Source organism: Pezoporus flaviventris, unplaced genomic scaffold (assembly GCF_033815535.1).
Source record: "Pezoporus flaviventris isolate CSIRO_AGI_PZ_B2104156 unplaced genomic scaffold, CSIRO_AGI_Pfla_v1 ptg000213l, whole genome shotgun sequence".
Taxonomy (NCBI): Eukaryota; Metazoa; Chordata; class Aves; order Psittaciformes; family Psittacidae; genus Pezoporus; species Pezoporus flaviventris.
The window spans coordinates 7,371,801-7,383,876 of NW_026892761.1; the positions used below are offsets into that span (position 1 = coordinate 7,371,801).

The 12,076-nt window shown below is 42.5% G+C and overlaps 1 long non-coding RNA gene across 1 annotated transcript in view; it reads left to right on the forward strand.

Moving 5' to 3' along the window:
* Positions 1-9,987: 9,987 nt before the first annotated feature.
* The window catches only part of LOC133262540 (uncharacterized), an 82,924-nt gene continuing 80,835 nt past the window's right edge, over positions 9,988-12,076 (forward strand). The window contains exon 1 of the long non-coding RNA XR_009741345.1: positions 9,988-10,137. This is a non-coding gene — a long non-coding RNA (uncharacterized LOC133262540). The remainder of the gene's footprint in view (positions 10,138-12,076) is intronic.

Here is a 12,076-nt window from a genome sequence, read left to right on the forward strand (position 1 = left end):
GGCTGCCCAGGGAGGTTGTGAATGCTCCATCCCTGGCAGTGTTCAAGACCAGGCTGGATGAGGCCTTGGGTGATATGATTTAGTGTGAGGTGTCCCTGCCCATGGCAGGGGGGTTGCAACTGGATGATCTTAAGGTCCTTTCCAACCCTAACTATTCTATGATTCTATGTGATAGTAGGTGTCTTTGTCCACAGTCTCGGTTTATCTCACATCTTTGAATGAAGCAAAGAAATGACATCTCTTGGGGGGTTGCAGGGTGATTGTTTTCAGGCCTTCTTCATCAGGTGACTTACACATGCTCTGTGGTTTAGGCCATTTTGGAGGGTTAAGTTTAGGAACTTGTTAGAAATTAGAATTTATGTAATTCCACCAGCCTGATATTTTTAACTTAAATGCTGCAGTTGCAAAACTCAGTGCTGCTTTCAGCTCTTCCACAGCATGTGCCAGTTCTCTTTAATCACTGTATTTCATGCTGTCTGATCACCTGCAAGTAGATCTCTTGAAAAGTCCTTTTGACTTTCGGAACCTGGGAAGGTAGGGTGGACCTGGCATAAGTCTGGTCTGGAGCAGAGCTGAGGGGAACAAGGTTTGTATCTCCTTTTCAGTCGATGAGCAGATTAGGCATCCTTCCTCTAAAGGATTCGAAGTCAAAAGGATTAGATTGGCCTTATGTTTTCTAAAGAAATCTGGAACTTGGAATAGAAATGCGAACGCACAAGCTGTTGTTTCTGGACTCCTATAATAGCCTTGTTCTTGGTGCTGCAGGAGTTTTCCTTCAAGCACATTTGTGTGGCACAACTGTGGCGTTGAGTGATTGGTGGGATCCATCTGCCTGTCCTCTGTGTGGGGCCTGGGATACTGGATAAAAACAAGAGCTGTTACTTTGGTGTAAGGCAAATATATCTTCCTACTGGCTCTGGTGTATTCCCAGCCAAGTTTCACTTAACTCCTCTCTCCCCAGGCTGTGAGGGTGATTCTGCTTCTCTGTCTGGTGGAGCTGACCTAGTGCCTACCTGCTCTGCAAAGCAAAAGGTCTATGAAAAGCTTAGGAAGCTCCTTAGTGGCTAGGTGGGAAAGGATCTTGCTTAGCAATTCAGAGAAGAAAAAGGACTTCTTTTGCTTTAAATGCCACTGAGCAGAACCTTTGGACTGCTCCCACCACTTCAGTGCTTCCTTGAGAGGAAGATGCTCAGGGCGATGTGGCTGTGACCAAGAGGAGGCTGTGAAGAAACAAAGGGCAATGTTGCACTGTGGTCTCGTTGCCGGTTTGGCAGCATGGTGCTATGCAATGCATCTGAACTGAACCAACCTGGATCAACTGGCAATGTGCCAGTTGGGTTGGGTGGCTTTTGTTTGGTCCCCCGTTCTCTTTTTCTGTGTTTCCCAATGGGGCTGCAGGGACTGGGACTGGCTACCTGGGCTGTGCTCTTTGCCTTGCAACTGAATGCTGTGGACATGGCTGGATGGTCAGACCCACAAACTGCTGCTTCCATGTCTGTGTATCTTGAAGATGTGTAGGAAAGGTCATACCAATCTTGTGATGTAAGGTAGTCTAAGATGTCAGGAGTAGGGTGCAGGTTGAGGATATTTGGGTTATTTAGCAGTCCCAAACTTCTCAGCATCCAGAAACAACCAAGGGGTTGGTTCTTTACAATGTCGTTTGTTCCTCACCCCGTAGGGAAGCTTGAGAGGAACCCTCAATTCAGTACTGCAGAAGAGATCCCAGGAGCTTCAAGCAAGACTGAACTGTGGTTTGCAGATTTTTGTCTGCTTTGCTCAGAAGAAATAAAAGATCCATGACTGGTTTTTGAGTTGTTACTGCCATCCTTGATCAACCTAAGCTGTGAATACACCCAGAAGGAATGAAGGCTTGAGTCCAAAAGACATAAAGAGGGGTTAGTAAATAGTACTTCATTGCGACAGTGGCCACTAGGATGATCAGAGCTGTCATTTGCTTTTAACTCATGACTTTTGGGTTTAGGTTTCCAGATGCCCTTGCTAGTATGATAGTTCTTCATGCATAAATTGAAATGTGCTTCTGTTGGAACATCTCCGTGGCAGTTACTCCTTTGTGAACCTCATGGAAGTAAGGGCTCTCATAGACAAAAATCTTGGTTGGAGCTGACTTGATTTTGTGAATGGGTAGAAAAGATTTCTGGAGCCAGTGTTTCAGATCTTTAAACAAACCACAGCTCACAAGTTTGACCAGTTCTAAGCATTTGACTGACAATGTGGGTGTAAATTTCAGCATTGCTCCATTAATGCCCTCAAAGCAGGGAAAGGAGTAAAGCCATGCTTTTCTGCACTGGTAAGTTAAGGACAGAATGTTCTAATTTGGGTACCATAAATTATACCCATGAATAAGCATGTCCTGATTTTTTTTCAGAGGTGCTGAATGCTTACAATTCTATTGACTTCAGTGGAAACTGGAGTGAGCCCAGTACATGCTTTGGATAGATCATGTTGTGTAACAGAAAAATGATGGTAATTTATGTTCAAGAATCTTTTATCACAGCACTGAACTCTGCTTTACAGTTCAAAAGAAAGAAAATTCTGAAGAGTTGTACTGGGACTCTTCATTCACCTCCCTTGCACCTGCACAGCACTTCTGATGTGCAGGTGCAGGATACCTGCCCTGCTGCTAGCTTTCACCTATCTCGGTGCTGCCTTGTGTAGTGTAACATCAGCTGAATGCCTGCGACTCAGGAAGTTTTCGATGTTTGGTAGCTTGATGCATCAGAGCCTAGAAACCTTTTTGGCACAAGAGGTCTATGGAGTTTAAACACGCATTGGCCTACTGGAAAGGTGTGTGCAGTGGCTAATAGTGCTTGCATCTGCAAAACACGTTTGTGAGAACGTACATGACCAAAAATAAAGGCTGGGAATGCAGCATCTTCTGCTGTTTATTGTGTAAATCAGGGATGCACTTTCCAGGCTGTTCTTGTGCAATAGCTCCCACTCTGGGCCCTTTGCCTTTCATTAGGACGAGTGGCCAGTGTGTGCAATAACCATACGTTCCCTTGGTCCTCTCCCAGTGCTGTTGTTTGCTTTCAGCAAGGGTGCAGGGAACTCTGAGTGCAAACTAAAAATAGAAATAAAAATGAAGTGAGGAAAGCAATCAGAACACCTAAAATCCAGTACTATCTTTAATCATAAGCGGAGAAAAACGTATCGAGTGTTGTTTGATCACAATCTAAACGCAGCCTAAACAACCCTTTGAATTTGTAAATGACACGCACTAGGGGTATTTTTAGCTTGTGTTGCTCAGATCTTGAGGAGGATTTTTTGTATGTTTTAGCTTATCACATTTCTTGCATAATAAGCTCTCGTTTTCCACAGCAGTTTAATCTTCTGTGAGCCTATTCTTTATGCAAATAACTCGTCTTTTTGTGGTCTCCAGTGGCAAGATTGTTATTCCAGGTGGATTTAAGGTTAAAAAAAATACTTTATTGGAGGGTGAGAGTGTAAACAAGACAGACTGTCTTTCTTGGGCATATCAGTTACTTGGGTTTTTGTCCTCTCTCAGGTTGAGGTTCCGGTGAAAACATGGCTAAAATTCTTTGGGCAGTACTAAAAAGCCAGTTTTTGTTGCATTTTCTGGTTGAGGCATGTGCCCTTTCCCCATACTATCAACAGAACTGTGTTCAGAGGACTATGCCTTCTCCTGATTTTGCTAAAGAGCTTATTAGCACCTGAACCAAGTGTCCTGGTTTCAGCTGGGATAGTCTTTCTTAGTGGTGCAGTGCTGTGTTTTAGTCTGAGAATAATGGTGATAACACACTGATGTTTTAGCTGTCGCTCAGGAGCCCTTGCCCTGATCAAGGACTTTTCAGTGTCATGCTCTGCCAGCAAAGAGCTGCACAAGAAGCCAGGAGGGAGCACAGCCAGGACCTGAACTAGCCAAAGGAATGTTCCCTACAATAGCACATCATGTTCTGTATTGAAACTGGGGGCAGTTGGCCAGGAGGGGCTGATCACTACTTGGGGGCAGGCTGGGCATCGGTCAGCAGGTGGTGAGCAATTATATTGCACATCATTTGTCTGTCTTGGGTTTTACTCCTCTCCCCCCCCCCCCCCCCCCATTTTTATTTACTTCAATTATTAAACTGGTCTTATCTCAATCCACAGGTTTTACCCTTTTGATTCTCATCCCCATCTCACTGGCAGGCCATGAGTGAGTGGCTGCCTGGTACTTAGTTGCCAGCTGGAGTTAGACCATAACACAGGTTCTTGTTGCAATGTTCATGTCTGTTTGACCTTCCTTTGTAAGTATGTAGGCAGCCTGTTTCTCTTGTAAGCCTTCCTACTGAGCAGTTTCATGTTTGAGGCTCAGATTTGCTTGAGTGTGCTTGGAGGGGTCGTATGTTCCATCACCCTTGTGCAAGTAGGAGATGCTCTTTAAAATAAATAACCTAAGTTTCTAATGTGTTGTTCTACTGAATGGTTTCCTCTGATAATGAAAGAGCAGCTGAAAAGCTCAGTCTTATCTTCAGAGCATTCCAAACTGGTGCCTGGAAATGAGCTTGGAACTTTGGAATATAGATATGGTACAGGTACATTAGACATGTACAGCTCTTATGTGATGGAAGGACTGAAGTCAAAACCAGCTAGTTTTTGGAGTGTTTTCCAAACAAACCGGTGCTCGGATTTAGTTTTACAACAAAAGAGAATTCCCTGCTTTAGGGGCCAATGGTCCAGATGCTTCTGTTCTGAGGCCTGTGTGCTGGAGAGAAGACTTGTTGTTTGAGGAAACTAGGAGGAAGCAGGAAAGCCTGGAAGAGGGTGGAAAAGCTTTGCAAACTTAAGGGAAGAGAAAGGCAGGAACAGAGGAAGAAGAGATTGAGGCAGGCAGGCAGTCCTGAGGAAAGAATTGAATGGGGGCTATCCTCAGCAATCCTTTGCTTTGGCCAAGGCTGTCTCCCAGCTGTACAGAGCTACACTGTCCTGTTGGCCTATGCAGACCACCATGCCATGCATGGAGTACAGCAACCATGTACTCGGGATGGAACTGACCCCACACCTCCTCAAGGGATGACTTTGTGTACTTCCTGGGAAAGGACCCAGGGATGACTTTGCAGTGAATAGGCTGCCATTTGGAGACCCAGCTTTGGCAGGCTGTGTTGGCTTCCACGTGTCTTGTTTAGACCCGGAGCATGTAGTTGTGGACCAGTGACAATGAAATAAATCTGTCTGAGTTACTGATGAACAATCAGTTTGTAAATACAGACTGAATGTGACTCCAGAGCTGCTCTGTTCCAGTATCTGAAAGCAAATGGACATGCTGTCATAAGCAGAATGGGAGTCCTGTATTTTGACCGATAATTAAATTCTCAACTCTTATTTAATATCTGAAGTACAACAAACTATTCACAGGAAGCCTGGCTCTTCCTCCCTCATTCTTAATGATTAGTCCCAACAGAGGTCTGCTGAAATCAGCTGAATTGATTGCTTAATGAATTTCAGGGCTCTTGGCAGTTTCAGTGAAAATGGAAAGTACCTCAAGGGCTGGGGACTGTTGCATTATGGACATGGCTGGAGCCAGGCTCTGAGCTGCAGTTCAGCACAGCTTTAGGAAGCACACTGACTTCAGCCTGGATTTTCTTTACCTGCATGCTACTGTCCATTTGACATTTTGGGATCTTTGCCATCTCCTCAATTCATATAGTTGTCATAGGAACTATTTCCTAAGCTGTGTTCTGACTTGTTCCACAAGGCACTTTATGATAAAGTGTTGACAGGAAAGCACAGCCATAGATTTTTAAATGTCACCAAGGTAACTACCAGCATTCAATTACAGCTTCAGATAAAGATGAATCCTTTCTGCAAATGTGAGTGTGACAGTCAAAAGATGTGCTGAGGATGAAGGTGATTTGTGATACAGGAAAGATTTCTCTTGTCACTTCACAAGGTTAATTGTGCCCATTCTGGTTTTGGTAACACAAGTGTAGCATAGGTTATTGTTTGATTCTTCAGTTAATGTCTTGCTAGACATTGATCACTTGGTGTTCTGGTGGTGGGGTGTTTCTGGTTTTATTTTATTCTGCTTCATGAATGAGCCTGTTGCTTTATGTGCAGCAGAACTGGGGTTTATCTTGGTGATGCTGTGTAACACCTGAAGTAATACTCCTTTAAATGGCATTTCCCTGGGCTTACATAAACATCCCAGAGACCTAAGCAGGAATCAGACTTGTCTTCAAATCTCTTGAAACCTCAGACTGTCTCATTCATTCTAAGCCTGAGAAGATCAAAATTCCACGGCTTGTGGAGATTAGGGAGAGTGGACAGCTAGAGCAAAACTTTGTATGTTAGAGAGGGGCTTTTTGAGACTAGGAGACAGTGATAGTGCATTTGTGTGTGGGAGATGGTAAGTGTGGAATCTGAGGGATCAAAAGAAGAGGAGATGGGCAAGACGCTATCAGGGTAAGAGTGTGGCAGGGTATAGATATAGATGGTTTGGTATTGGAGATTGTGCTGTTAAGGGTGGTCTTGGGTTCTTCTGAGGCTGTGGGCAGTTGATTGAAGGCAGAAGGCCTTTTGTGAGCAGTGTAGGCGCTGAAGACATGACCCTCAAATCATCTGAAGCTCTTGTGTGGTTTTGAGCTTGTAGCCATGAGAAGAGCTTCTCCCAAAGCTGGCTCAGAAATGCCTGGTGAAAGGCAGTGCAGTGCTGCTCCTTTTGTTACTCTTGACCAATTTGCCTCCTCCCTGTTATCTTACATCCATTAGTTTTCAACATCTTTTCATAGAGTGATAAGTCACTTGGTATCATTAAAGTGAAATTTAAGGCTATTATACATTCATTTCTCTACCATTAGGAATGGTCTTTACTTTCTCAAATAAACCACCTTATCTCTTTTTCTTTGAAGCTTCACATTAAAGGTGAAAAGAACAGATCCTGACAATGTCATCTGAGGAAAGCAATTATATTTTAAGGTGAAGTGTTTTGTGAGCAGCATCCTGATTTCTTGGCAGAGCTAAAAATAGCTGACTGGTTAAATAGCTTATCAGCATGTGGAGACCTGGGAGTCTTGGGAGTAATTCACTTTTACTTTTGACTAATAATTCCATGCCAAATGTTGTTCCAGTGTTGGAGTTGTAATGGAGGGGGCACAGGTGGCTTCTTCAAGTGGGTGAAGTAATATAGGTCTGTCTAAAGCAGCCTAAACCCTCTAGCAGTTTAATTTTACCAGCACAAATTGAGGCATCAATTTTCAGATAGTTTTGTAGTGCGAAACACTTGCAGAAGTTTTGTGCTTGAACCAAATCCACAGTCCTCTGAAAGTGTAACAGCAAGCCCTGGCAACCTAATAGCTGGTTGACAGCTGGCAGTCTGGTTCACAAATACCAGCACATCTGTATGCACATTGCAACATGCACATTCCTTCTGCCATCTGCTTTTCCAGGAGGATGAAATTGTCCATGAGTAGGTATGTCCCAGGCTTGGTCCTTGCCATGGCTGTTCAGGGCAGGGGAAAGAGTCCAACAGCATCCTCCATATGGTTGTTGTCCAGCCTCTTGGAGGTTGGAGCTGGCATTTCACACAGCTTGGAGAAGGCAGAGAAAGCCTGTCCATTAGGAGAGCAGTCTTGGGTCTCTGAGTAAATTGAGTAGATTTATTTGCTTAATTTACCATCAAATTGTAAGAGTTCTTAATGGAAAAGATGTCGTAGTGACCTGAACAATGTTTTCTGGCCCTTGTCTTTTGCAGGGCATATGCATCTCTACCTGCTGCTCTATGTAGTGAAAAACTTGATCTGCCAGATGTTTCTTTGCCTAATACAGAGAGGATTAGTTGCTGGTGTCAGTGTACGAGACTTACCGTCTGCTTGAGAAAGCCTTTGAGACATAAGCCAGACTGTGCTTTTTTGCACCCAAAACTTAAAATGAATGTGAAACTCCCCAAGATAAAAGGGAAATACGGGTAAAACACAAAGATGTGCAGAGCACTTTTCCTCCCTTGACAAGTAACATGAAATCCAAACAAAGGACTGGGATTTCTGAGGGATTTTCCATGTGCGGGGCCCAGTGGAGTGCAGCGTTTTCTGCCAGGACACTTTTGTTTGTTCTGTTTCTTGTAATGTGGGGAGTTTTTTCTCCTTTTTAAAGAGGCTTTTTTAAAAGTTTCTTTAATCATCATAATCCCCTTTCACCATAAGCCTGTCTACCAACAGAACGGTTGTCCTTCTTAATGCCTCTATTTCTATCCTTCCCCCCCTTCCCCCCCTTACTTTCCCATCCCGGGCACATTCTCGTTTGGATTTCAGCCCTTCAAGGAATACTGCACTGGGGGGGATTATACCCCTCAGATGTCTCCATCGCTGGCTAAAGTCCCCTGGAAAAAATGTAATTACTGAAGAATTTTTGCTGTTGGTTCCTTTTGAGGAGATAAAGGGGGTCAGATTCTAGGGAACTCTTCTTCTTGGAGCAAATTTCTTTCCCTGGGAATGTGCCCTGGTAAGAAACCCTTTTGGAAGGGGTACTGACACTGTACACGTAATGTGTGGATACAGTTGTGCTTCTTGCCTGGTTAAAAAAAGTCTGATTGTGCAAAGAACTTGGGCAGGCATGCATGTGCAAAGAACTTGGGCAGGCATGCGTATAGCAATTCACTCTCCTTTTGCCCTGTTGCTGGGGGAAATGAACTGTGCTATCGTTATCAAGACAGGTTAACAACAGGAATCCCATGTTTCTAAGCCAACTGCTGCAAAGGGCAAAGACCGGGTTAGCTCACATGGATGTGGATTCTTGTGAGAGCCATCTCAGATGAATGTTTCCCCTCTCTCTCCCCACTGAAGGGTGACTTGGTTGCTGTGAGCTGCTCGCACTTTCTGTAACACTACGAGGTCTCTGGCTGATGAGAGTAAATTGATGACTGTGTGATTTGGTCCATAGGAAGGACTGATTACAATCTCAGTATTACAAGTTCTCAGATGCAACTCTTACACCCACTGGAAACCTCTTGTTCCTGACAGTGTTCAGTCTTAAAGGAAACTAATATTGTAGAAATGGAACTAAAGTGGGAATGAGAGGGTGAATGAAGGATAGGTAAAGGTATGTATCTATCCGAAACTGAAGTTTCTCTACTGTTTAAAGGCCATTCTTCAGTTTTAATGTATGTGAAACCCTTAGATATTTTTCTAATACTTCAAAATATGTCTAGCAAGAGAAGAATGGTGATAGTTTTGTTTCTCATCTCCCTCTTCTGCCTCAAGGTAAATTCTCGTGAGGTTATACTTGACAATTTCTGAATCCTAGCTTGACAGCTCTTCAGGGTATTTGCTGTTAAGCACACAGCTTGCTCAGAAGCTCTGTTAGACTTGAAGCAATCCAAGCAGGGAAGAAAGCAGATGGGAGGATCTGCTAAGTGGCTCTTTGGTGGTTGAAGAAATGCTGTAGTATAGTAGAAATAGTTGGCATTTTGCTTTTAGAGATATGCATCTGAACTGGTGATTTGCTGATTTATTCTTTAACTTTACACTTGATGAGACACAAATCTTGTGAACACTGAAGCAGTCAAGTCCTGTGAGGATTTGTTCTCAATATATATTGTTCTCAAATTCTGGAAGACAAAGCTCTGTTTACTGCTGGTTGAATCGCAGCCTCTGGCTTCAGAGGCACCAGATTATGGAGGAATCCAGAATTCTTCTGGTTCTGATGTACATGTAGTCACTATATATCCTTTACTTGACTCTCTCAGGCTGCAGATGCTTCAGAATGATTATTGTCCTTGTCCACTGCAGAGCACAAACGAGTTTCTTCTATTAAAGGATCCTCTTCACTGTTCCAGTACCATTATTATGTCTCTAATGCTAAGATTGTTTAAACCAAGGTTGAGAAGACAGTTTGTCTAAACTTCTTTCTACGTTTATATTTAAAATGTTTCAAATGACAACTAAAAAGACCCACAAAAAGGATCTGTCATGTGGTACTTCACTCCTGTTAATACAGTAAGGCTGTCTCTTTTAGGGTCACACACTGCTGGAGAGTGCTAGCATTCCTCATGAGCAGGAACTGGCATTCACTTTATAGGAAAGCTGTAATATAATGTAGCTGCAACATAACTTGCCAGGAAAGGCTGGTTAAGACACAAGCATGTGTTTTGTAAGCCAAGTATTGTGAAACTCAACATACAAGGAGGTGAGAATATGATTTTAATTAGCACTGTTTTTCTGACTCCTTTGTTAGGTAATCTCTGTGTTGGTGCAAACCAGATACTATTCCAAGTTAGGAGAAACTCTAGAGTAGGTCCTAATGTGATCTTTGCAGTGTTACTGTCATCAGTTTTCTTCCTATCTCTCACCTAGAGAAGAAGGCACCAGTGTTCATGGATATTTGGACTGCAAGCAGGAGAAATAGCTGTAAAATGCCTGCAGTGTTGTGGTGTTGATGGCGGGGTTGTGTGGCTGGGAAGCACTTTGAAATGACGATGCTTGCAGAAGAGAGTTTAATTTCCTCATAAATATACATCCCAAATATAAGTACCATTGAGCAGGAATGAGGTCTGAACCAGGACCTCACATCTTGGAGGTGAGCTTCAGCCAGCATCTGCAGGCAGATCAGGCTTCCCAGAACTTCCTTTTCTAACCTCCCCCAAATATGTAGCTGTGTATGTGAATGTGTGCATGCATTCAGATACATTTTCCTTTGTCTTTCTCTCACATTCATATCCTAATGTGGAAAGCAGAAGGAGCAGGAAGCTAAAATGCTGAACTTATTTCCACAAGTGTTGAATGGAATTGCTTTATTTTTCTTTTTGTGTAGGCTTTGATGGCATATGTTCTGAACTGGAGAGCTGGTAAAATATGAATCAAATCTTCAGCAAGCCAATATAATAATTAAAAGGAATGTTGATGGTCTTAATTAGCAGCATATTAGCATGCTGTGAGCACCAGAAGTTCTACTGAGTTGGTTAGTTTGACTGATTCAGTTGTATTTATTACTAATTAATGAAATGTTGCTATCATTAATGCTTTTTGTAATTTCTTTGTAGGAAATTAATTGTGTAAAGACTTAAAGCTGCACTAAACCAGTGTTAGAATAAGATCTCGTACATATGGGGCTGTTGAAATGATGGTGACTAATAGGTCGTGAGCTTTGGATGAGGTGACTCTGTACTACACTATTTCTTAAAATAATGTTTATGTGAATGCCTCTCTTGGTGTGGGTTTCATGACAATTAAGAACTTTCATCCTCAAACTCTCTAATAAAATTGAGAAGCCACTTAAGCATTCTCAAGAGCACCTTTTTGTACTAAATTTATTAGCTTAATAACCTCTAATGAACAGCTGTTGAGTTACAGTATAAATGAAGATGGTCCAGATTCTTATTAGTCTGGGTTTTTGTTGTTGTAGTAGTTTGTTTTGTTAATGTCATGAGAATGTCCTTTAAGGGCTAATGTTGGAGCTTGTCTGGTGTTTTGCTATAACTCACTCTACGTTAAATCAACTTTCCATGCTTTCTCTTTAAAAACCCTAGCAGGATCAGCTATGGTTAAAGCTGAGTCCAAAAGAAAGTCTTAAATTCACATGCTCTGCAGATGACTGCAGCACGTTTGGGATCCAATTGTAAGACCTTTAAAGTCCTACATCTAGCAAAACATAATGGCAGTATGTTTTAAATTACTGCCTGTTGTTAATGTTTGTTTTTATGCAGAGGCCTCAAATACTGTACATGACTGTGGTGTCAGTATCTGATTGTAACAGAAATAGAAGTATTGTAATTGCTTTTCTGGACCTGTGTTCTTAAAGGGAGAAGGTGTATTGAATTGATAGAGTGTGCTAAATACAACCTGTGCTATGAAGGTGGTGTTTGGTCCTGCTAATATCAAAAGCTGTGGTAAAATATCAGTAGTATAGAATATACATCTTGACTGTAGTTATAACTGTGGAGTTAAAGCTTAAGTTCATATCCAAACAGATTTCTCAGTATGTCTTATATAGTGAGTATATAAAGTGCCCATCTTTGAATAAGAAAGATCTTTAATGGGAGAAGGGTTTCCTCTCTAAGCTAGGGTTTTCTGAGGAGGAGACTTGGAGCTGAAAACTTTCACCATGACACAGTGTGGAGCAGGTTGTT